This window comes from Falco naumanni, chromosome 1 (genome assembly GCF_017639655.2).
Source record: "Falco naumanni isolate bFalNau1 chromosome 1, bFalNau1.pat, whole genome shotgun sequence".
In the NCBI taxonomy this organism is placed as follows: Eukaryota; Metazoa; Chordata; class Aves; order Falconiformes; family Falconidae; genus Falco; species Falco naumanni.
Window position 1 is genome coordinate 103,164,150 of NC_054054.1, and position 22,033 is coordinate 103,186,182.

Sequence of the window (22,033 nt, forward strand, 5' to 3'; positions counted from 1 at the left end):
AGCTGCTCAAGTATAATAAAAAAATATCATATCACAAGAGATTTTGTATCATATCACAAGATAAAAAGCATCTATTTTTAATGTTGAGACTTACGCTTTTCTTCGTCAAGAGGATTCTAAGTATTCTGGTCTCCCACTCCTCATCCCTGGCAATCTGATGAGCACCCTCACCCGCCTCGGAAGTTCTCCAGAACCTGCTGTTGAGTTCATCCCAGGCAGCACACGCTTTTCTTGCCAGCTTTCCATTTGTAACAGGCAGCCCTGACATCTGACAGAGCTTAAGCTGCTGTTCACAGCCTCCCTCTGCCTCCGCTCCACCCTTCCTCCAGGTATGCCCTATAATCAGCGGATCACTGACAACAATAGACCTTCCAAACTGCTTTGGTCTACGGTGGCAGTGCCTGCTTGGGGACCCTTTAGCCACACATCATTGATGCCATCCATCACATTAAGAGCTTGCTGGGGGATGCTTTAATTCACGGATTATTAACACAATAGACTATAATGTCTGGTACCATTATGGCTGGCTGTGTCACAGAACATCCTCAGGTAGGTTAAAAACCAAAGACAGAGGAAGGGAGAGGAAAATAAATTCTCTCTATTGGCATATTAGATCCACCGTATATAGTATTCTCCAAATATTTTTTAAAAAAATCAGATTTTATTAACATTATTTTCTTAAAAATAATTCAATAGCTCATCTTCCTTGGAAAATACAGCCACTATCTCTGTTTCTCTGTATACTGCAAAATTTGAGAGCTAAATGTAAATGTAAAAGCTGCCATTCTTACATCTTTAAAACACATCTCTAAATCACAGCTGCAATGACACTGCTATGGTAAGATTTAACTTAAAAATTCAAAAAGACAAAGTGACTTTAAATTATGTTTATTTTACATGGGGAAGCAAGGGGAATTCCTGTTGAGCAAAGCACAAGAGATTGAAGCTAGCAACAGAAGACAGTGAGATTTCATGGTTGAGTTATGATTTCCCAGAAAAAAACAAAATACAACAGCCCTATAAAAGGCTTTTCATTTATGAAACTGAAGGCATTTTCTGAGTGAGGTAAGCACCACATCACTATCACATTTCACACACAAAAAAAGAGACTGGAAATAAAATCAGGGGGTAGACCTTTGCAAAAATGTGGACGTACAGTTCTGGCTGCACCTGAACTATGTGCAAACATTAAAGCCATCAACCCTGCTGCCCTCAGCTCCATGTCCTACCCCAGGACGCTACTGCATCAGTCTCAAAGCACTCCTCCAGGTCACTCCTTTTGCATAACACAGCAGCAGCAACATATTCCAGGATCAGGGACTTCCAGGTCAGGGCCTCACTCACCACACTGGGTAGCAAAGGTGATGTGAAGAGAAGCTGCCCGCTTAGACAGGCATTGGCAGCAAAACAGAGGCAGAAAACAAGGGCCTGCTGAAGGTGGTTTTAACAGCCAGTTTGGGATCTGGCTGTGATTTTAGCTGAAACTGCATCCAGCAGGGCCAGACAGCATTGCCACAAATCTGCCAACGCCTCGTAGCAGCCTTGGTCCCCTTGAAATCAAAATGGGCTTTTCATGGAGTGAGACTCCAGAAGAGAACTACCTGTGATGTCCATGCTCATATCTCATAGCACAACAGTGACAAACCCAGATTCAGTATGTGTATTTCTTTGTGTCTTTGTTTTCCTTAGACACAAAATGGAAAGCATACTATTCACTCACTGTTGCAAAACATTTTATGATTAAATATGCTTTTGTTTATAACAACCATTATATTGGGGAAAATTGAATTTATATAGCTGCATTAGCATTTTTAGATTCTATGTAAGAAAAAAAAATCACTTAAACGTATTATTTGGAAACACTAATTAAGTTTGTATACACCTGTATTATACATCTCCACTATAGCATAAATTACTGTTTCTTTCCCCTGCATTTGCTTTACTTGGCTGCTCTATTGTTCTCCACAGTGCAAGTTCAACAAGTACTTGTATTTTGCTAGGTGAACACCTCTTTTACTGTCGGGTGACACAACTCTGCCAGCAAAGATGTTCACGGTAACAGCTCCACAGGCTTGATCTGCCCTGTATGCTTGTGAAACGTGTCAGGCCCATCATTAGGATTAAACACTGTCAGGCACTAACATCAGGAGACAGCAGGTATGGATCAGGATTATGCTGGCGTAGGCACTGGATAAATAGGGAATAAAGAGCAGGCCTTGCACAAAGTTGTCCAAATGATTTATATGAATGCCAGCTACAAATAGGATCAGATTAACTTTCAGCTTTGGTAAATTACTAGTTTCAGTGGAACCAAATCCTCTGCTTCTACAGACTGCTAGAAATAGCAAGCTAGCTATCCAAGACATGTTACAATTAAAACACTTCAGAATAGTGGTTAGGTGGCCCTAGGGCAAAACCCCATCAGTTTAGATTACAGGTCAGATAGCTAGCACAGACCTGTTAAATGTTTGGATTTAAACTAATACACTCATCAGGAACAGTCATATTCTTCACTGCACAGCTGGTTTTCAAAACAGCACAGAGCAGCAGAAAGCATCTTAGCACTGTTCTTAAATATTCCTTTTTAGCTCACTCACGGTGTAAGTTAGAAAACTGTTAGAATGGGAATCAGAACTGCATTAAACAAACAACAGAAGCCAAGCTGCTGGAGACAAACATTACATAAAACAAACATCCTGTAAAAAAATGAAAGATGTGGTGTCAGGAGCCTCAGCTCAGTGCTGTCTGAAGTGTTAAAAAGAGCAGGCGCTGTGACACCAGGGGAGATGGAGCACTCAGCTGGGAGCCCAGGCATCCCCAGCACAGGGGCCAGGGCAGCTGGTTAGGGCTCTGAGGAGGTGTGTTGTCCGCATTGTACAAACTCTCAGAGGTGTAGTTACCCAAGCAGCAGCAGCTCCTCCTCCTGAGTTGATTCATGCTGATTTTGTGGTAGAGAAAGGCATCACCGAGCGTGCTGCACCGCATGCCCCATCGCTGCCCTTGGCACGGGCCAGGTCCTGCTACTCCCCTGTTCAGCACACGTTTTGCATAAGGCAGGGGCAGGAATAACCAAGTAAGGTGCCAGTCAGCATCACCGGTTTGCAGAACCAAACCATTTTGATCATAAAGTGGCCAGAGGAGGGAGGCGCATCCCTCAAATGTACTGCTGGCGCTACAGCAATAGGAACTTTGGTTTTTTTTAAGTTTAATGTGAGATTCCTGTCAACATTTATTTAACAAGCACTCACTTCCCATCTCCTCTTTGACCCCTGAAGCACTCCTCATTCCAATATTTAACCACCACACTAAAACAAAATACCAAAGGGTCCAAAGTATAGCACAGAAGATGGATATAAATATCTGTCCTTTTGCTTCTAATGGAGCTTGAAATTAACACCACTTTTCTATTTCATCACCATTTTTCAGAGCGTTTAAATTTTTTAGGACAAAGACCACTTCCTCTTCCTCCTGGGTCTGCACAATGTGAGGGTAAAAAGATGGGTCTTGGCTACTGCAGAGATGATCAGAGGAGACACTAAGACTGCTTACAAAATACTGCCATATTGGGAAGCACAGAGAGAATGCAGGAGATATTTAATATATACGTATAAATTGAAAGATAGTTCTCTGCAGTTTTTAACCATTTCCAAGCAGAGTAACCTTCAGTATACTACTTTTAAAATCTTCACTAAATCATCAAGTGGCAAAGATTAAGCTATGAAATGCAGTTACTGAGCAAACTCCAGGAGTCAGGGTCACAGATGAGCCTTAGAATAAAGTCTGGCAGCAACTGTTGGGGAGAAACCAGATAAAACATTTTGCTCATCTGTTGGGGCACTTTCGACTCCCATGACCACAAGGCCTAACAGCCTCCCAACTCTACTCTGTACATCCTCATCCTCAGCTAGAAGAGCCTCCACTACCATTTTGCAAATGGAAAAACTAAGAAGATTATACTCTGCTGCACTAATCCAACCTACAGTAACACTACAACACCTCTCCTACAAGTATCTGCAAAGCACGGAAGATGGGGAAGTTCTCAAAACCCTTAGAGCACACAGGGAGCTTAAGTCCCATTGAACCATCAAGGATTTGTGCTCTCAAGTCAGATAACTTGTTTTAGCTGCAGCCTTGAAAGGGCTTCTCTGCCCCAAAAAGGCTGCTGAAGCCTCCCCTGCTCCTACACGTCCCTCACAGCCAGCCTTGCCAGTATGAGGTGAGCTAGAGAATACCTGCTGCTTACACTGCCGGCTTCCCTGCACGCCTGGGGCTAGCTTTTCAAAACCTCAAGGACCTACATCCAAATCCAAAGAATCCAGTCACAATCTCATAAGTCACTATGTTTAAATAAACTAATAAAAAATACCAATATTCAGTAATCTTTCTTCCCTGGAGAAGGCTAAACCCAGAGAAAGTGCTCCCTGATTTCTCTTTGCAAAGTGTCATCAACCAAATCTAAAGACTCCTGAATACGCTGGCGTAGGTTGGTGGCCACAGACAAGTTACCAGCACTAGTAGGAAAAAGCACTGGTGATTCACTGGAGAAACCTCGTGGCAAAGGGGTACAGCACATTTGATGTGCTCATTTTTGATACTAATAAACACTCCAGTTTCCTAACAGCCCTTCAGAACCTTCCAGTGTCAGAAACCTGGCACCAAGACTGAACCTATGACGTGTTCATATTTAAATCTTGACATCATAGAAATTTATTAATTAGACAGATGTGGGTTTGGATGAATGTTTTTGCCCCAGTTTAGTTCTAGAAATGAGTGGTCTGAAACTGCCAGCATTAATATGATGCCTTTATTGTGTAATTTAAATTTGGATTTTGCAGCAAAGCTGCAGAGAATTTAATTGACTCCTTTTATAGCTTAACTCTCAGCTACAACATCAATATTAGAAGAGGAAATGTCATTTCTAATTTAACTTAATTTTTAAAGAACATGTTTCTGTAACCTTTGGTATGTAATATCTTCTTATTTTAATTGAAAAACATCTCTTTTAAGTGATAAAGTAGGCTAATTTGAAAGCTGATATTCAGTTAACCTACATTTTCAAAGTAAACAAGCACTTTTCACATAAATGGAGGCCATCAGTCAGCTTTGGTCTAATTCCTCTGAACTCAAAAATATTACCCCAGAAAGGAAGTAGCTAAAAAACATTCTATGCAGATTTGAACTGGGGTCTTTGTGTAGGCAAAGACAGCTGCTGTCACCACAAACCACGCTACCAGTGCGTGGTGTTCTCTCAATTTCAGGGACTGTGGGCATATTTATGATTTTTAAAAAGCCAACATTCTACCCTGGGATTAGAAGCTATATATTAGCTGACTTCAATTAAAATATTTAAGCCTGGGGTTTAAATCATGCTAGCAGCTGAAGCCCAAATTCCTTGCTTCTAAGGTTCTGGTCCCATGCGAATATGTAATGCACCATGATAAAGAACAGGGAAGCAAAATCAGAACATATGTGATTTTAAAAGCACACTGCAACCATTTTAAAACTAATTATCTCTTCCCAAAAACCTAAAGAAGGGATAAAACCTCCCACTGTAAAGCCTAACTGGACTCCATCCAGTCCCCTTAGCCCAGGAATTCAAAACATGAATGCTGCCCTTCTCTAAAACCTAAACTTCTTGTTAGATTTCTCCTAGCTATATCCTTTGGGTTAAGATGGCAGCCTTAAAACGGATATTTAATGAACATAACATGAAGTAAGCTCACATCAAGTTTTGATGAAAAATTCTAGTCTAACCTTTTCTATGCTTTTGCAGTTACTGCCTCTCTCAGTTCCAATTTTCTCTCCTTTATTAACAATTGCCTTTAAATAACGTAACCATAGCAATGCTTTTCAACCTTGATGTCTTTTGTTTAGTTTGCTTGAAGACGAAGTCACAACATAATTTTCATCAACAACTCTTATGACAAACTTAATTTCAAGACTAAGACATTCTCTCAAGTGAGGTATGAGAGACAGGGGGTTTCCACAGAAAATAATAATTTACCTTTAGCTGTAAAGAAATAGAACACACAGTGTCTGGTAGTACAACATTCTTACCTCAATAATGGAGCTGATTTGAATTCTAAAATTTTTCAGTCTCCAGACAGATACAGACAGTGAAACAGAGGAAGAATGTGAATTACATTCTGTTGTTAGCAGTTCCTTAATGTCTGTGATAGGACAGAGCCCACAGGGTCATAAACCACACTATATGCCCGTGTACTTCCCATGTACCAATGGCAACAAGTCAGCAAAAACAAGCTTGAAAGATCAGTAAAAGACTATTATAGGGGTCAAAGGATTTTATTAGCCATTTCATTGGCTTTGATAAAAATGCAAAAGACCTCTAGCAATAACTACATTAAATTAAATAAAAAACAAACAAACAACAATTCAGCTGCATTTTTTCAGGCATGGCATAAAGTGGTTACATATAAACTCTCCTTCCATGTGGCTCCATGTACCACACAGAATCTTGAGAGGTTTGAGAGAGCTGTACTTGTACTTGGTCCTGGCTACACATGCGTACTCCTTACAAATCCATTATGTAACATGCAGTACCTATAATCACAATCTTACTTAAAAATTGTGTTCCTAACAAATTTTGGCAAAAAATATACTTAGGATTCTAACCTACAGAGTAGACCACACAGCTGAAATATACCGCAGATCTCCACCAAGAATAATTTGGAATAAACTGTAAGAGTGGAAATGCTACCAGAGGAAAAAATTAATTGTAACAATATAGAAGTCTGTTTTATTTAAAAACACCTTGCTGGTTACCTCCAAACTAAAGGTCACCATGGGAATGTATAAACATTCTTCAGTCATCTTTTCACTCCCTTGAGGCTGTAACAGTCTTAGCACACAGACACAGTCCTACAGAAACTGAACCATCACTTAGTTCTGTGTCAGTTCACCAACTGGACTCCAGCCTAGTTCTACTGACCATAAAGCAGAAACACCTTGCCTTTGACAGAGCAGGAATGTTCCTTCAAACTCTTCCTACTTCTCCTACAGGTGCTACGTTGTTAGGTCACACAAACACCTACACTCAGATCTAACAAGCCACGGTCCTTGCGAACTGCTCACGTACACAAATCAACTTGTGATTAAATGCATGCAGACCCAGGAAGTGAAAATCTTTTATAATATTGGTTACGCCCAAGAAAAATTAATTTTAAACTAAAGGGGCACTATTTCCAGCGTATTGTTGGAAAAATGGACCCACTACATGTTTTAGTACTCTTTTCACCTGAAATTAATACTATCACATTATCATTCTGCTCTGATCTTTCTTCAAAGACTCTTTCCTGACCTCCAGAAGACCCCTGTTCAGTGTTACTCTCATCATCCAGACCAGTCACTTCTTTCAGCCACAGGATTCTCCTACACACTTGCAGGCCTCCTCTCTTTTCAGATTACTCATCACAGTAAACTAAAATCTACTGAAAGTAGTAGGCTTTGTACAGACTTTGGATCAGACCTCCACACTGGCAGCAAAACCTATATGACATATCTAACAGTCTGGACAAAATTTTCCTGTAGTTTTTCCAAGGAAAGAGAGATCCAATGGCTCTTTCCAAAGGGATTTGTTTCTCACTCCTGCTAGTAAAATGCTTACTACTGTGTAGGCTGCACAAAATATTTTGCTAAGGCAACTTGCTCTTGCCAGTTGAGACCTCAGTGTTTAATCATAATACACAATCATCCACAATACACATGGGCTGCTACTACATTTCATGATTGCATGCAAAACACTGAACCCAGCTACTGCAACATTTATATTTATTTCGCTTTTTTCCCTGCAACGTCCCTACTTCTCTCTTGTATGTCACATTTTTACCTTCAAGCAAAAGTGCTAAGTATATTTAAGACTGGTAATTGCCCAGGCCTGTATTTTTTAAAAAATAAATCAGATTTTCTGCTGTTACAGACCATTTCTCTCATCTCCCTCCCTCTGGCAACAGCAACTGCAAATGGAAAGCTGATACACCAAAGCTGGTTTCCTGCGACAAAGCTCAGTGCCAGGCATTGTTCTAGCAGCACGTACCTGCTCGACTGTGTTCAAATTTAGTGTTTCTGAATGCTTTCCTTCCCTCCATGGTGACAGCTCTAAACAACCACCCTCTTACCATACTCACCAAACCTCTAAAAGCTTTCTGCTACTGCCACAGTTATCTAATCAACAGGTCAAAGGCACAAGCTCTCAGCAAACAACTGAAGCTAAATACCAGCCTCCCTGGTGTGAAGCGGCTTCCCAACATCTCCTTTTCCTTTTACCTTCCATTGAAAAATCTTGAGAATCTTGCTTGCGCTCTGCAGATGTTTGCATCTCTCCCCTCTCCCACTGGTCAAAATCTGGTTTGCTTTAAAGAACTGTAAGGATGAAAGGAAAATAAAAGTCAGACTGTGGAACTTAGTTCTGCTCCTTCCCTGCCTCTCTGGAGAACCTCAGTAGCTCTGATCCTTCTGCAGTGGCGGGTGCTTAGCACCTGCATGAATACGGAGTATGTACAGAAGGGGAAATGTTCTCCTGTTTTGGAACTCTTGCAAGGCTCGTTGCTAAATCATGGCCTGCAAGCTTGCTTCAGCCTGAGGGAAAACAAAACAAAGCAAAAAAACATGCCTTCTCCCCAAGAATCGCACAAAGTGCCTGCAAAAAGCATCACAAGCTGAGCTGAGATGGCCTGAGGCCACCATCTGATGCTGGATTTTGGCTTTTGCCAGGCCTGTCGCAAAGAGGACTGAACATGTTGCCTTTTACTGGAGACAGCGGGACAGAAGCTTTCCCAGTTTGCCAATCCCAAACATATCTGGCATTTCCCTCAAACCACCTGCACTTGAATGTTCAGGAACTAAGCTAAGGAAAAGCATTGCCTAATTTGCAGTATTGCTCACAATAAACAATCTCAAGATTAAAAGTTTTTTTAAAAATGTGGTGGGTTGACCCTGGCTGAAGGTGGGTGCCCACCAAAGCCACCCTATCACTCCCCTCCTCAGCTGGACAGGGAGGAGAAAACACAAGGAAAGGCCCGTGGGTCGAGATAAGGACGATCACTCAGCAATTACCATCACGGGCAAAACAGACTCGCCTTGGGGAAAAATTAATTTATTGCCAATCAAATCAGAGCAGCATAATGAGAACTAAACCCAAATGTAAAACCCACCTTCCCCCCAGCCCTCCCTTTTTCCTGGGCACTGCTTCACTCCCAACGCCTCTCCCCGTTCGCGCCGCAGGAATGGGGCTGGGGTCAGCCCCTCACACGCCGTCTCTGCCGCCCCGTCCCCCGCACGCTGCCCCGCTCCAGCGTGGGGTCCCTGCCCCGGGAGCCAGCCCTGCGCCCCCTGCTCCCACGGGAGCCCTTCCCACGGGAGCGTCCCTCAGGAGCTGCCCCGGGGGGTCCCCGCGGGGTCCCCAGCCCTGCCCCAGCCCGGGCTCCTCTCCCCATGGGCCACGGGCCCTGCTAGGGGGTGCCGCTGCCCGCGGGTCACGGCCTCCGTGGGGCTGGCAGCCGGCTGGCATCGGCTCCATCGGGCACGGGGGAAGCTTCTGGCAGCTCCTCACAGAAGCCACTTGCATGGCCTCCCTGCCACCAAAACCTTGCCACACAAACCCCATACAAAAAGTAAAACACAGACTCCTAAACCACCTTTGTGGATTAAGCCAGAGTTGAAGGGAAGGAAGGAGTGCAAACCCCGACATGCATTCCTGAAAAAAATAAAAAAAAGGAAGAAGCCAAAACACAATGTCCAACACTCACAGGACCACCAGAAGAAACTCAGAAGAGTGTTCTGTGTCCATGGAGAACAATTTCTATTTTTCTCATGGCTCCCACCAAATAAGGCTATGGGAGAAACAAAAGGCACTTGTCATCACCCACAGCCCACCCACTGGGCACAGGTCACCAACCAGCTCATTGATGTGCTCCTAAATCAAGGCATTTTCTTCCCCTAAAACCCAGAGTATTTCACCTAATGCCACACTGAAAACCTTTCATTATTGTATTTCAAATGTTTTTATAAAATTTTCTCTTATTTATCCAAATATCAAGGGGGGGGGGGGAGAAGGGGAATCTAGCTTTCCTAAGTTATATGCCTATTTATATATTTTAATAGGACAACAATCAAATATTAATTAAGACCAAGCTTCTAACAATTTAAACTTTCATCTGTGTAGGTGCACTTTTATGCTCATTACCCGTCTTACTTGTGAGTTGCTGGTTTTATTATGCTTTTTGTCTTCCCTACAGATCAAAAAAGAGATATAGATCATGTACCACACATGGTGACTAATAGTACAGACCAAAATTCAAACATACATATCTGGCTCAGCATTTTGATTTCCCAGTTAAGCTCACCTTAGTAAGCGTGCAACAAGCAGCCTGTCTTACACTACAGGGATTTAAACCAGCAGAGATGCATGTTGTGTCTCAAGTTGATTTACGTCTAAGTAATATTTTATTTACTTTAGAAAATGAGTATTTTATTTAGGAATGGAAGGGTCGATGCAGTTTTTTATTAATTTACTGTTTTGGCTTTTTTTATGTCAAGAAAACAAATGGAGCAATATAAAAATAGCAGCAAAACAGCTAACATGGGGGTCTATAATGTAATCATAAAAGGAACACTTTCAAAGCACTTGCAAAGTTCCAGCCACATGATTCCCATTAACTGTAATGAGCACTGGACAGATAAACTCACACATGTTGCTTTGAAGATTTATACTAAATTGGCCTCATCTTTGTTAGCACTAAAGGAATACTGATGCTATACAATATAGAAGAGAAATCTTTCAATTTGCCCCCTGCAATTTTCTTCATTATCCACAGAATTCTCCAGTAGCCAGTCATACTACAGATTCATAATCTTTCCAATTTTACAGACAGTTAAAAATATTAACCATAGCACAACAGTCAATCTCTGCAGAATATAGTGCTAAAATGCTCCTTTGTTTAAAACACAGGCCCAGCTAGTTGTGTTCTGAAGCACATCAAAGGCCAGAACAAGTGGAACAGCACAGGGAGAAAGCTGCTGCTGTAGAAGCCAATCCATATTACCTTGCCAAATCTTTAATTGCTATGCATGTACGTTTGGCTTCATCTGTGCTGCTTTGAAGTAAAGATATTAGCTTCAATTAATCCTAAAATGACCTGAAGTTATGAGCTTTGGGAAAAAAGAAAAAAAAAAAAAAAAGAAAACCAGAAAATGGCACAGGAGCAATGTGAGCTGCTTGCCCTTTTATTTCCTTCTTTTCCCCCCTTTCTCTTGGCTGTTTAAGAATAGGATTTAGTATTCATGGACAATGCTAAACAGACCCAGCAAATAAAGCCTCTTCTCCTCACCAAGAAAAAAGAGCCTCAAGCTGGCGGAGCAGGTAACTCCCCGCCAGCACTCCTCAGACTTGCACTGTTCTCCGTTGCCACAAGAGATGCTGGCCTGTGGCTTGAAACGTGGCAAGTGTATCACAAACACCCTTAAGCTGATGCACACAATCCAATGTCAACAACCATAAATCATGAAGACGAAACCGAAGAACCCAGGGATCCAAAACTGTTGCTTCCCATAAAGGACTTTCTAAAAGAGGAAGGATTTGATGATGTTACAGGAGCAAGCCTGCTACCAAAAGGGAGCAAACGGCCATACTATTGCTACTTTTGACAAAAGCCCTCATCACCCTCTTACTATCTACCATTTTCACCCCCAAGTTCAATGCTTCTGAAATTATTCATTTCTGGGTTTTAGAGAGGACACACCAACACTGTTAGAACCCAGGTTCTCAGACTGAAAAATCTATATATGACTTTGCTTAACACTAGGGGGAAAAATCTCCCAATCCACCAGAAATTCTAAGGTCTCAAATAATATTCCCATACCGAACTGAGTCAGAAATCAAAACAGCAAGCATGTGCTGACAACATGCAAATGTTACATCTTCCAAAAGATAAACAAAAAAAAACAACCAACCCCAACTCAAAGCACTATAAAGAAACAATTCTCCTATGCCTTTTGCTTCCGCTGTTGCCATATGCACAGCTCAGACGACTGGTTCTGCCCAGAGTTGAACATCTCCTGTCCTGCAGAGTGCCTTCAGAGAACAGCAGGTGCTCTTTTTCTTCAGGATGTCACCTTCACAAGAAAAAAACTGTTTCATATTTTAAAACAAGTAGTAAAACTGAGTATGTCTGAAGCTTCCCCTCACCCTGTTCTGTGTCCAGCAATGCACAAGGCGCACTCCTTGTGCACCGACTGCAAACAGTGCTGTGCTCGTGCGCTACAGCTAAAGCAGGCAGTAGCAAGAATAATTGCCTACTTAAGGTTTCTACTGGTTTCCCTGCATGCATTTTTCTTAGTTGGAAATTTTTTTGTTTTCTAACGTGATGACATTTTTGTGCTATTCCTTCTGACACATCAGATATAAACGTTACTGAATCTGACTCATATTTCATAGTTTCCTCCAAATCAAAAGACTGCTGAACTACTTGGAGTTATCTCTATGTCAGCACATTCCCTCGAGGGCAATTGTCTTTTTCCCTTGTCAGTTAATTTGTTCATTGCAACACAAGTTTATTGAAAGCACTCTGAGTCTTAATTAGTGCTCTTTAGTTGCTGTTTTCCATAGCTGCTGTGTCTCAGTATCAAATGCTGTGGAGCAGAATTAGGCAGAAATTTCACTACAGCTTTGGCTTAAACATTAAATACTGTAAGTACCTATAGCAACATACTTGCAACTAACTTTAAGGCGTGAAATTAAAATATTTATAACTGGACAAAAACCCCAAACATCCTTGCAATTGTTCATGCATGGACATACTCATTCTCAAAAAGTCTCTCAAGGCCAGGCACATTTCCATTTATTAACACAGAAGGAGGAAGAGTGTTCTCCTGGGTCACTGAGATCTGTCAAGCATTGAAACAGACAACTATATCTTACAGTTAGTTTCCTAACCACCACACAGGATTGTAAAAGCACATACCTGCACTGCCACTGACTTTCCTACCAGCAAATGGTTCTAAGACATCTACCCTAAAATGCCCTAAATGCTAGAAACCTGTTCCTAGAAGTCTAAACTTGTGTTTGTCAATTTATGTGCCCTTGACCTCGCACTACTGTCGTCTATGACTTTTAAGACTTTTTCCCCCTTCTTCAGCCTTCTCTCCTGACATATTGCAGACAATGCTCGCAACCTGCCCCAGCACTCACTCTGCAAGGCAGAACAAGCCCCATCTTCTAGCTCCATCTCACAAGTCAAGCTCCTCAATCCTCCTGGTAGTATTCTCTGTAGCTGTTCCTATGTAAATTCATTTTTCTTGAATACGAGTGACCAGAGTTGAGCACAGTATTCCAGACTCAGTCTCACTCATGTCTCATACAACTGCAATATAAACACCATGGTTTAACTATCAATGGTTTGCTGTATTTACTGTAGAATTTCTCTGGTCTTCAAGATCTTCAGAGACTTCTAAATGCAAGACTCACTTACAGATGAAATTTTTATTTCTAGCCCCTAACCACTCACTCAGATTTTATACTAATATATTTCATAGTTTATTATTTCAGTCCCTAGGACCAGCCTCTGCTTCCAGTGTGATGTTCTGTTCTTTTACCTGATCTGACTGAGCTCCCCAACATCGCGTTGTCTGTAATGTCAGTAACTTCTAATTCATTCCTATTGTAACTACAGTTAGTCACATGTTGTTTTGAGGGGCATTTCAGCTTAATCTTCCCCCAGCCCAATATCTCCCTTAACATCACAAAATGGGGTTGCTTTCTAACTGGTTCCTTGTACCAATGTCCAGTTTAACTAATAATTTCCCATGTGGCTCTGCAGCTAATGCCTTACTGAAATCCACACAGATTACATCTTAGAGATTCCAAAATCCCTTCATGGCTTTGAAAATGACACCAGCAAGACCTTACGGTTAATGCTATTTTGTTTATTTTAATTATGTGCTTTGTTGCATATTAGAAGAAAGCAGTCTTTCATGTTTCCTGCTCTTGTGATATGACTTAGAGTTCTCTCCTTAATGAATCTTGGGTCTGCAGGTGAGGGAGCCCAGGCATTAGCTGGAGGTAAATCAAGCACTTCTTCCACTATAAAAAAACAACCATGTTCTGCTTTCAGAGCTCTGCTGCTCTGTCAAAAGCTCCGAAGTTACAATGACTGCCAATGAAAGGTTTTAGAAGAACAGGGCAATTTTTAATCCCAATGAAATAACAGATGGATGGAGTGGGAGCAACTGCTACACGCTCTCTCAAATCCTGGCAGCTGCAGTACCCCTTGGAGCTGCAAGCAAAAAGCCTCTCCTGGATTACAGTAATTGATGTGATCTCAGAGTGCTCGAAAACTTGACCCTGACCATGCCAGTCTCCCTCCTCCTACTCACATACACTAAATTCCTAAGTATCTGCATCCATGGAAGAGAAATGCCCAAATATTTGGGCTTGCATGAAACACTAGTCTAACCTGCCTGCCTTAAGGCAACCAAACAACAACAGAAGAGCGCAGACTTCGCATTGCGGGCTTGTCAAGCATACTGTAGATCTATGGTAGCACGGTATGATGTGGATTTTTCTGATGACCCACACACTAGTTTGTAACACAGGAAGCAGCCATGCTGCCATACCCATGCTGGCTGCGACGCTGTGAGCCAGACACGATTCACACACAGGCAAAGGGAGGGGGAGAAATAGAAAAAATAGACAAGCTCTCGAACCAGGACTCTGCAGCGCTGAAACCTGCATACCACAGATCCTCGCATCTCTGCATCCACCTGAGTTAGCAACAACACTGTCATTTCTCCTTCCAAACACTGTTGTCATGTGTTGTTTGCATGCAACAGGATCTTGAAGCCCAAAACACGGCTAAGGATCACACTATGCAAAACTTACACAACAAAGAACAAGAAGTATAATTTCAAGCAATTTTTGGAGAAATTTGAAAGAAGTTTAAATTAGCCTAATAAAAATACATAACCATTGAGGGAAAAAATATGCTTTCAAATGGCTCTATGTTTCAATGCTTTAAAAAAAACATATGAAGACTATGTGAAAAAAATCAGATAAAGGAGCTGATGTGAGAGATCCCCTGACTACATCTTCTTCAACAGAAGAAACTTGAGTGAGCAGAGCGGGGGCCAGCTTTACACTCCCCTTGGGTTTACTTTAGTAAAGGAGTTGGAGACACAGATTTTTGGTTATGTGGCTTAGTTTACAAGACAACGTATTTCCCAATATGTAAAGCATTTTGCATGTATGGTTATGCTATTCCCATTAATTTTAATCTGTTGCTCAGAAAATGCATAGTTTACCAATCACATCATCATCAAAATCCTTCTTTCCCCAAGCACAAATTTAGTAAATCATACCTGTAATTTAATTCTTAATCAAGAGGCCCTTGAGCCCGACTCCCAAGACTCACTTTATGGATTTTGTTATGCATAGCATGAAAATGAAGCAGAAATTCTAGACTTTGATCTGTTCTGGGTTCGTGCTCCTGCCTTCTGACTTTCCACCATTATGAATCTAAAAGAAAACACTATCTGGTATTCATGTTCCAGCTGTTTAAGAAATGAATTTTCAATGGAAAATATTTGCTACAATAAGGATACAAACACCACAAATGGTTCCAAGCTGAGCAAGCTCCCTGGTTCTAATGTTCTGTGCCCAGAATTGAAAGCAGGATTTTGAAACAAGTTTTGCCTTGCCATTGAAAACAAGAGATGACAGTTATGCCTGGACAAACTGGGGATGGGGGCGGGGGGAGCGCCACCACCAAAACATCCAAACTTGCCTTTTTTTAAACCAAAACTTGGATTGGAGTCTGTGAACTATACTCAGTTGTTTGGGGGTTTTTAATAGGATAATTAATTCAATTCAAGTCAATTATTCAATTGGTCATTGCATAAATGAAATATTTTCCTTACTTGATGCAAAATTACATTGCACTAAAAAAAAAAATATGCATGTCTCTTTACTTACGCTTAGAGGGTGAGGTGGCAAACCAGTTCAAAATAAACCAAAACACTTATTTCACACACACACACATGATTTCTTTCAACAATGCTGGGGATAAAATACCCAAAAGCTAGCTTTAAACTTTGAGGGTTGCAAGTAAGCAGTTTTCATTTCACACTGTTGCAGCTCTCCCGTTGTTGCCCACAGCACTAGCAGCTGGCCCAGCAGCCAGCACATGTGGCCACAGCTGAAGCCAAAGAGTGATGTCAAGCTGCACAGCCGGGGAGTCAATGCCACCCCATGTGCTCCCAGCTGCTTTGGAAGTAAGTGAAACAGCTCTGGGAGCCGTATTACTGCTTGGTCAGGCCTCCAGACTAATGGAAAATGGTTAGGATCTCACTCTAGAAACCTCTCCAAGAACTGGAAGGGCCCAAATTTAAGCTATTTGTATTTACAGAAAGCATTTCCTTACCTGAAGTGCCCCCCCTTCCCCCAGCCTGTTATAACAGGTGGTGAGAAGCATGTGAGAAACTGGTCCCTATGGGAAGTGGCTAGAGGAAATCCTAGTAAGTCCTGTTTGATGAAACAGCTTGGTGTGAAGGAAGACGACCTTGAGTATGAATGCCAAAGCTTTCTGCAAAGTGATACAACAGGATATTCTTAGGTCTGATACTGCAATTCAAAAATCAAAATCCTGGTGATATAACTACATAGTAAAGTCCATGTTTTACTAACAGTCCAAAAAGGGAAATATCAGCATGGTGAAGGAACTTGTTTCCATGATTTCCAGACACAAAAGGAAAATTTAGAGCAATAAGCATGGAAGTGTGTGTGTTTTGTATAGATGAAATTATACCCACACCTACAGATGTGACAACACAACACTGCAAGTACACCTACTATGACTGAAAAGTGTTCTGCCACAAACCTAGCTTGGGTGATCTCTTTCATTAGGAACACAAGTCTTTGCATAACTAACAAGGGATGAAACCCATTTAGGTTCGATGTCTTCTTAATCTGAAAATGATGCACCAAAATAAATGAAGTAAATAAAGAGGGAAAGATGTCCTCTTAAATAAGTATGTTATCTCAGTAAGCAACTTATTTTGTATAAAGATTTTCAATAAACAATTAAAGATAAAACATCCTGCTTTCCAGATTGGCACAGATGTTGGAAATGGTCCCACCGAATAAAAGAAATCAGTACCCTAGCTGTGTGGAGTACAAAGTGAACATTTTAATACAATCAATAATCCCAAGATAAAGAGGTGATGGCTACACAGCATCAATCGGTAGGATATAGATTTTAGGTTACAAGTCAGCAAAGATGTAATAACTCACCACAGCTGTAGCATATTCCTTGGAGGCCTACTTGCAAGCTCATTCACCACGCACAAACATTCTCAAGAGCAGATCTAAACCAATGAAGGATGATCCTTTGCACATGCTACAGGAGAGCAGAAAATACAGTCACTGGAGCTCAAGTCACGTGGATCCCTAGAGACATGAGCCTTATAAATATGAGCAAGCGACATGATGCATCACAACACTGGCTTGAGGAGCTGAACCTGAGTAACTCAATCACTGCAGCAGGGAGGTCTACTATTCTCACCCAATAATCACCTTCACTAATCAGTGATTAAACTAACAGGGCAAGTCCACACATTATCCTCCTTATGCACCCATCTCCAATGAATGGTACCTATAGACTCAAACCAGGACCTGGCACATACCTAGCACGTGAAATTCAACCAGCATCTGGAACCACAATTCGTGAAGTGTTGGTCTGACACATTTTATTTCACGTAGTACTGTTCCTTCAAATGATACAGCAATCAAATCTCCTAAAACATTTGCCAACATTTGTGAAAAGCTTCCAGAGCTTTATGGCAATTTCATTTCTTACTGCACAGGAACAAAGCTTTTGCATTTAAGACTCTGCAGGGTTGGCTGTCTACACCAGAATGAGGAGTAACTACCCCTGAAGGCATGTAAAACCACTCCTGACTGAACACATCTGAGCACAGTGGATACTCAGCAACATATCTCTATTTTTATGATTAAAAATTTTTATGGCATTTTATTGTATACTAAGTCTCTCTAGAGTCTAGACAGAGCTGGAATCTTGTCTAGCTTGTACAGCACTGGTGGAATTGTTAACAGAGTTTTGCAGAGCAAAATTCTTTCAACTCTCCACACCTGTGTGTTTTGCTTTCCATTTTCTCCCCAGGACATGTCTTCTGCAGCTGCTGCTGCAGACTCAGAGACATTTTAGACTCCATTCCTGCAGAGCCCATTCCCAGCAGCTCTGACCAAAGTATCTGCCTAGGCATGAATCCAAGGACCTCAATTACTCTTCCTGTGCCAGTATACTTTTATAGAGGTGGTAAGCCGCTGCAAGGCAGTTAGCTACTGTTCGTATATGGAGCACAGCTATCTCTCTCGCTCTTCCTCTGATCCCTTCCCATAATCTTTCCCTCCTTAAGATAAGCACAACTGGTGGGCATAATTTAATGCGCACTGAGTATATCAGTTAGTGCTTCTATACCAGCCAGCAAGAATTAAAACATGGGATTTGTACAAGAAGCACATAATGAATGACAAATGTTATTTTTAATATGATTTTCCTGCCTATTAATGGGAAACCAGGACTCACACCAAGGCAAGAACAGATGACCTTCACCGTATGGAAGTTTCATTGAACAGATGAATTTGTACAGATTTTTGCAATCACCTTATATTTATGAACTTAACAAAAAGTCAACGTTAAATAAATCACTCACATATTTGAGACATAGTAAAACAGTTTACAGCATGTTTCTTCTGATTTGCAGTAACAGTTCATTTCATAAACTACATTATAGATTTTTGTAAAAGATTCTCTTCTTGTGATTGAAGATGGCAGTCACGATGTCTGCATTATCCAGATCATATTAAGCAAATAAATTGAAACAACCAGCAACCACCACTGGAGAGCTGTAATAAGATGCACAGGTCCTTGTGGCTGTTCTCAAACTTTCCAACAGAACATTTTCCCTTAGGAAAAAAAAAAAATCAAGTTCATCAAAACATCTTGGTTGATTAATTTGGCTAAAATTCTGCTGAAAACCAGGCAGGTTTCCATTGGAAAATTACTTCATTTCCTCATAGCTCTGCTGCAATCATCCCAGCAGGCTGATGGAAACTTTGGGGATAAAGAAACCCTAAGTCTGAAACTCGCAGACTAGCAAATCCACAAGCCAAGTTTGCAAGGCTCCCTGTCAACTTGGTAAATCACCAGGCAAACTGCCTTGAATTTACAGTAACCCCACTGCTTCTGAAGTCTCCAGCTCCACAGAAGCCCTTTACAGCAGTACGCAAGCCCGACTCCAGGACTCCCAGCCTTCTGGGTTTTAAGCACTCCAGGAATTTGGTCAAAGGCTGGATACATTTATTAAAAGAATCCATGTATTTGCAAAAGTAACCTTCAGCATTCCCATTCTGCAGGAAATTTCAATGCTTCATGTTTTCCTGCCATTTAGAGCAACAAATATACAATTCAAACATCTGCAAAAGAGGACTTATGTTTTCCAAGGAGTTACTGGTATCTGTTGTCCAGAATAGTAAAAAAGTCACAATGCTCTAGTTCTTTATTCAGAAGGCAACAAACTGTGTGTGGATGAAAGTCAAAGCTTCAGTTGCTGCTGACCCATTCTGAAATGACTGAACACTTACTAAATGAGGAACTGTTTCATAGCAAGTCTACTGGTCACTGTGCATCCAAACACAAATGCATGTGCCACTTTCTCTGGACTGCGTAACAGGCATGCAAATGCCACAGTAACCAGCAGTGTCTTAAAAAACTGCTGCCAAAATACATCTACTACATGACAGCTGCAAGTCTCTTCTATTCCAAACAAAATTAAAACCAAAGGAGGTAAGAGTTTTATCATCCTTATTTCAGAAACTGGGAAAACACAGCTTCTTTGTTATTCTTTTATTTCACAACTATCCTCCCCCCAAACCTTTGACAGTACATAAGCCTGAACTGGCACAGATTGTAGCATGTATTCCCATGGATGAGAACATTCCAAGCAAATTATTATAGAGTCTCTAAGAGCAAATCATAACCAGACACAAAAGGTGGACTGAAGCAACCTTTGTTCACATGCAAACTCATTTCAGACAACTGGGATTTCTGTATGAAAAACAAAGTACACACAGTCAACCACTTTTCTTTCAGAAAAGAAAAAGACACACTTAAATTATTAACTTTTATCCACTGCACTTCAATGAAATAAGAGTATTTTTCCATGGAAAATCAATTTCATGGAAAATTTACTGATTGGAATACATCTGTCTCCTATCATGTCAGTATCTTGAAGACACTTAGAATCAAAAATTTCACACAAGCATAGCAATGCAGCGAGTTCAGCCCTGGAACATGCCTATTGTTGCACAACACAGAGCTCTGGAGAGATCCCAGAGCCAGCTCAAAACATGCCAGCTTCTGAGCCAGACTAGTAGTAGGAGAGAACCAGTGGTGTGTCGCACCTGGGCTGATTAACACCAGCCATTGTACTAACGAGCTGCTCCAGGGATGCAAATTGGCCTTTCCATATAACACCCCTGCAATACAACAGGTAGCCTGTGCTGGGACCAAACACTTGGGTGTAGACAAATCATTTTACCTATAGTCTACTGACATTTTTGCCATGCTTTACTGTAAAATCTGACCCAGAAAGGATGACACAAAACCAAAACTCAGGAGAAGATAATAAGTTTATAACTCTAGAACTGACTGGCTGCACTTCATTTAACCGTGAAGTACCACAGGGAAAGGATTTATTCCAGGCCTAGTAAAAAGAGCAAAGGACATCCCGAGTTTAAATCCTAACATGCACAGTGACTATCCTTCAGCAATGGTCATCTTTGTTTGTGTTAACAGTTCTAATTTCATACATTAGGGCTTGCAAAGGGATCAATATTTATTGAGCATTGCCTCATTTGTTAACATCTTACGCTTTACGCTATCACCATACAGATGTTCTTTGTCTAACATACAGATTCTACATATAAACTCACTGTATTTTCATTCTCCAGACTTGTGCATCTCTGACTTACAAAGGCATGAATTCATCAGAGTTTGGGCAATACTCCAACAGGACACACCAGAAGTACTGAGACTCAGAACACCATTCAAAAGGGGAATGAAAATGCACAGACTTGCAGCACCACATCTCTTAGCTGGAATTGTTAAAAATGTTTTTTTCTAGTTCTGTGGCCCAGATCTGCCAGCTGAAAATTATTTCCTATACAGGAATTTAAAAAAAAGAAGAAAAAAAAAAATCAATGCTCATAATCAGCTCATCTGCCTAGGTTCATGAGATCCTATGGGAAACTTTTTACACAGTACACAGTATGCTGTCTGATGCTGCAAATGCAAACAGCTACATGGCTTGTCGTGCCATCCATGTTTGTTTGAAGAAACGACAGGTACAGAAGCTACAGGTGGAAACCCTTCTTGTAGACCTCCTCTATGAGCCCTGCATTTTATGAGCCTCCAGTTTAGAGCTTGTCCCAGAAGTCCAGATTTGGCAGAGGAAAAAGAGCCTGGAGCTGCTGAAGCAATAATACCTGTGACCAAGGAAATACCAAGGTAACATTATCACATCATACACCTTACAGAGTGACCCAAACACCTGTTTCAGGCAAACATGCAGCAAGGTATCCTGCTGATACATGGAGTTGTGTCTAATGGGCAACTAAAATACACTGAGGTGACACAGGCAAACAAGTCTTCTAGCTGTTGGCATGCATTGAGGTTTAGATAAAGCAATAGGCACTGCACTGAAAGGAGACATTTGGCTCTGATGAGTAGCTCCTTCTGTTGAGCACACCCATGCATAGTCCTTGGGCCTTGTATGCAGAGTTCCAACGCCCATACACTCTGTGGGTCCTGAACCTCTCTGCAAACATCCTTTTCCCCAAGTATACCCAGGCACTACATTATTTTAAATGTTTCACTTCCAACCAAGGGCAGGAACATGTGTAAATATTAGTATGCTGGAGAATTTGCTCTGGTTTGGAGGGACG

The 22,033-nt window shown here is 41.3% G+C and overlaps 1 long non-coding RNA gene across 1 annotated transcript in view; it reads right to left on the reverse strand.

Annotated features, from left to right (window-relative positions):
- Nucleotides 1–19,027, reverse strand: part of LOC121096830 — a 94,859-nt gene extending 75,832 nt beyond the window's left edge. The window contains exons 1-4 of the long non-coding RNA XR_005830697.1: nt 18,742–19,027; nt 17,300–17,455; nt 16,431–16,592; nt 8,284–8,379 (exon numbers count right to left, since the gene is read on the reverse strand). This is a non-coding gene — a long non-coding RNA (uncharacterized LOC121096830). The remainder of the gene's footprint in view (nt 1–8,283; nt 8,380–16,430; nt 16,593–17,299; nt 17,456–18,741) is intronic.
- Between the last annotated feature and the right edge of the window lie 3,006 nt (nt 19,028–22,033).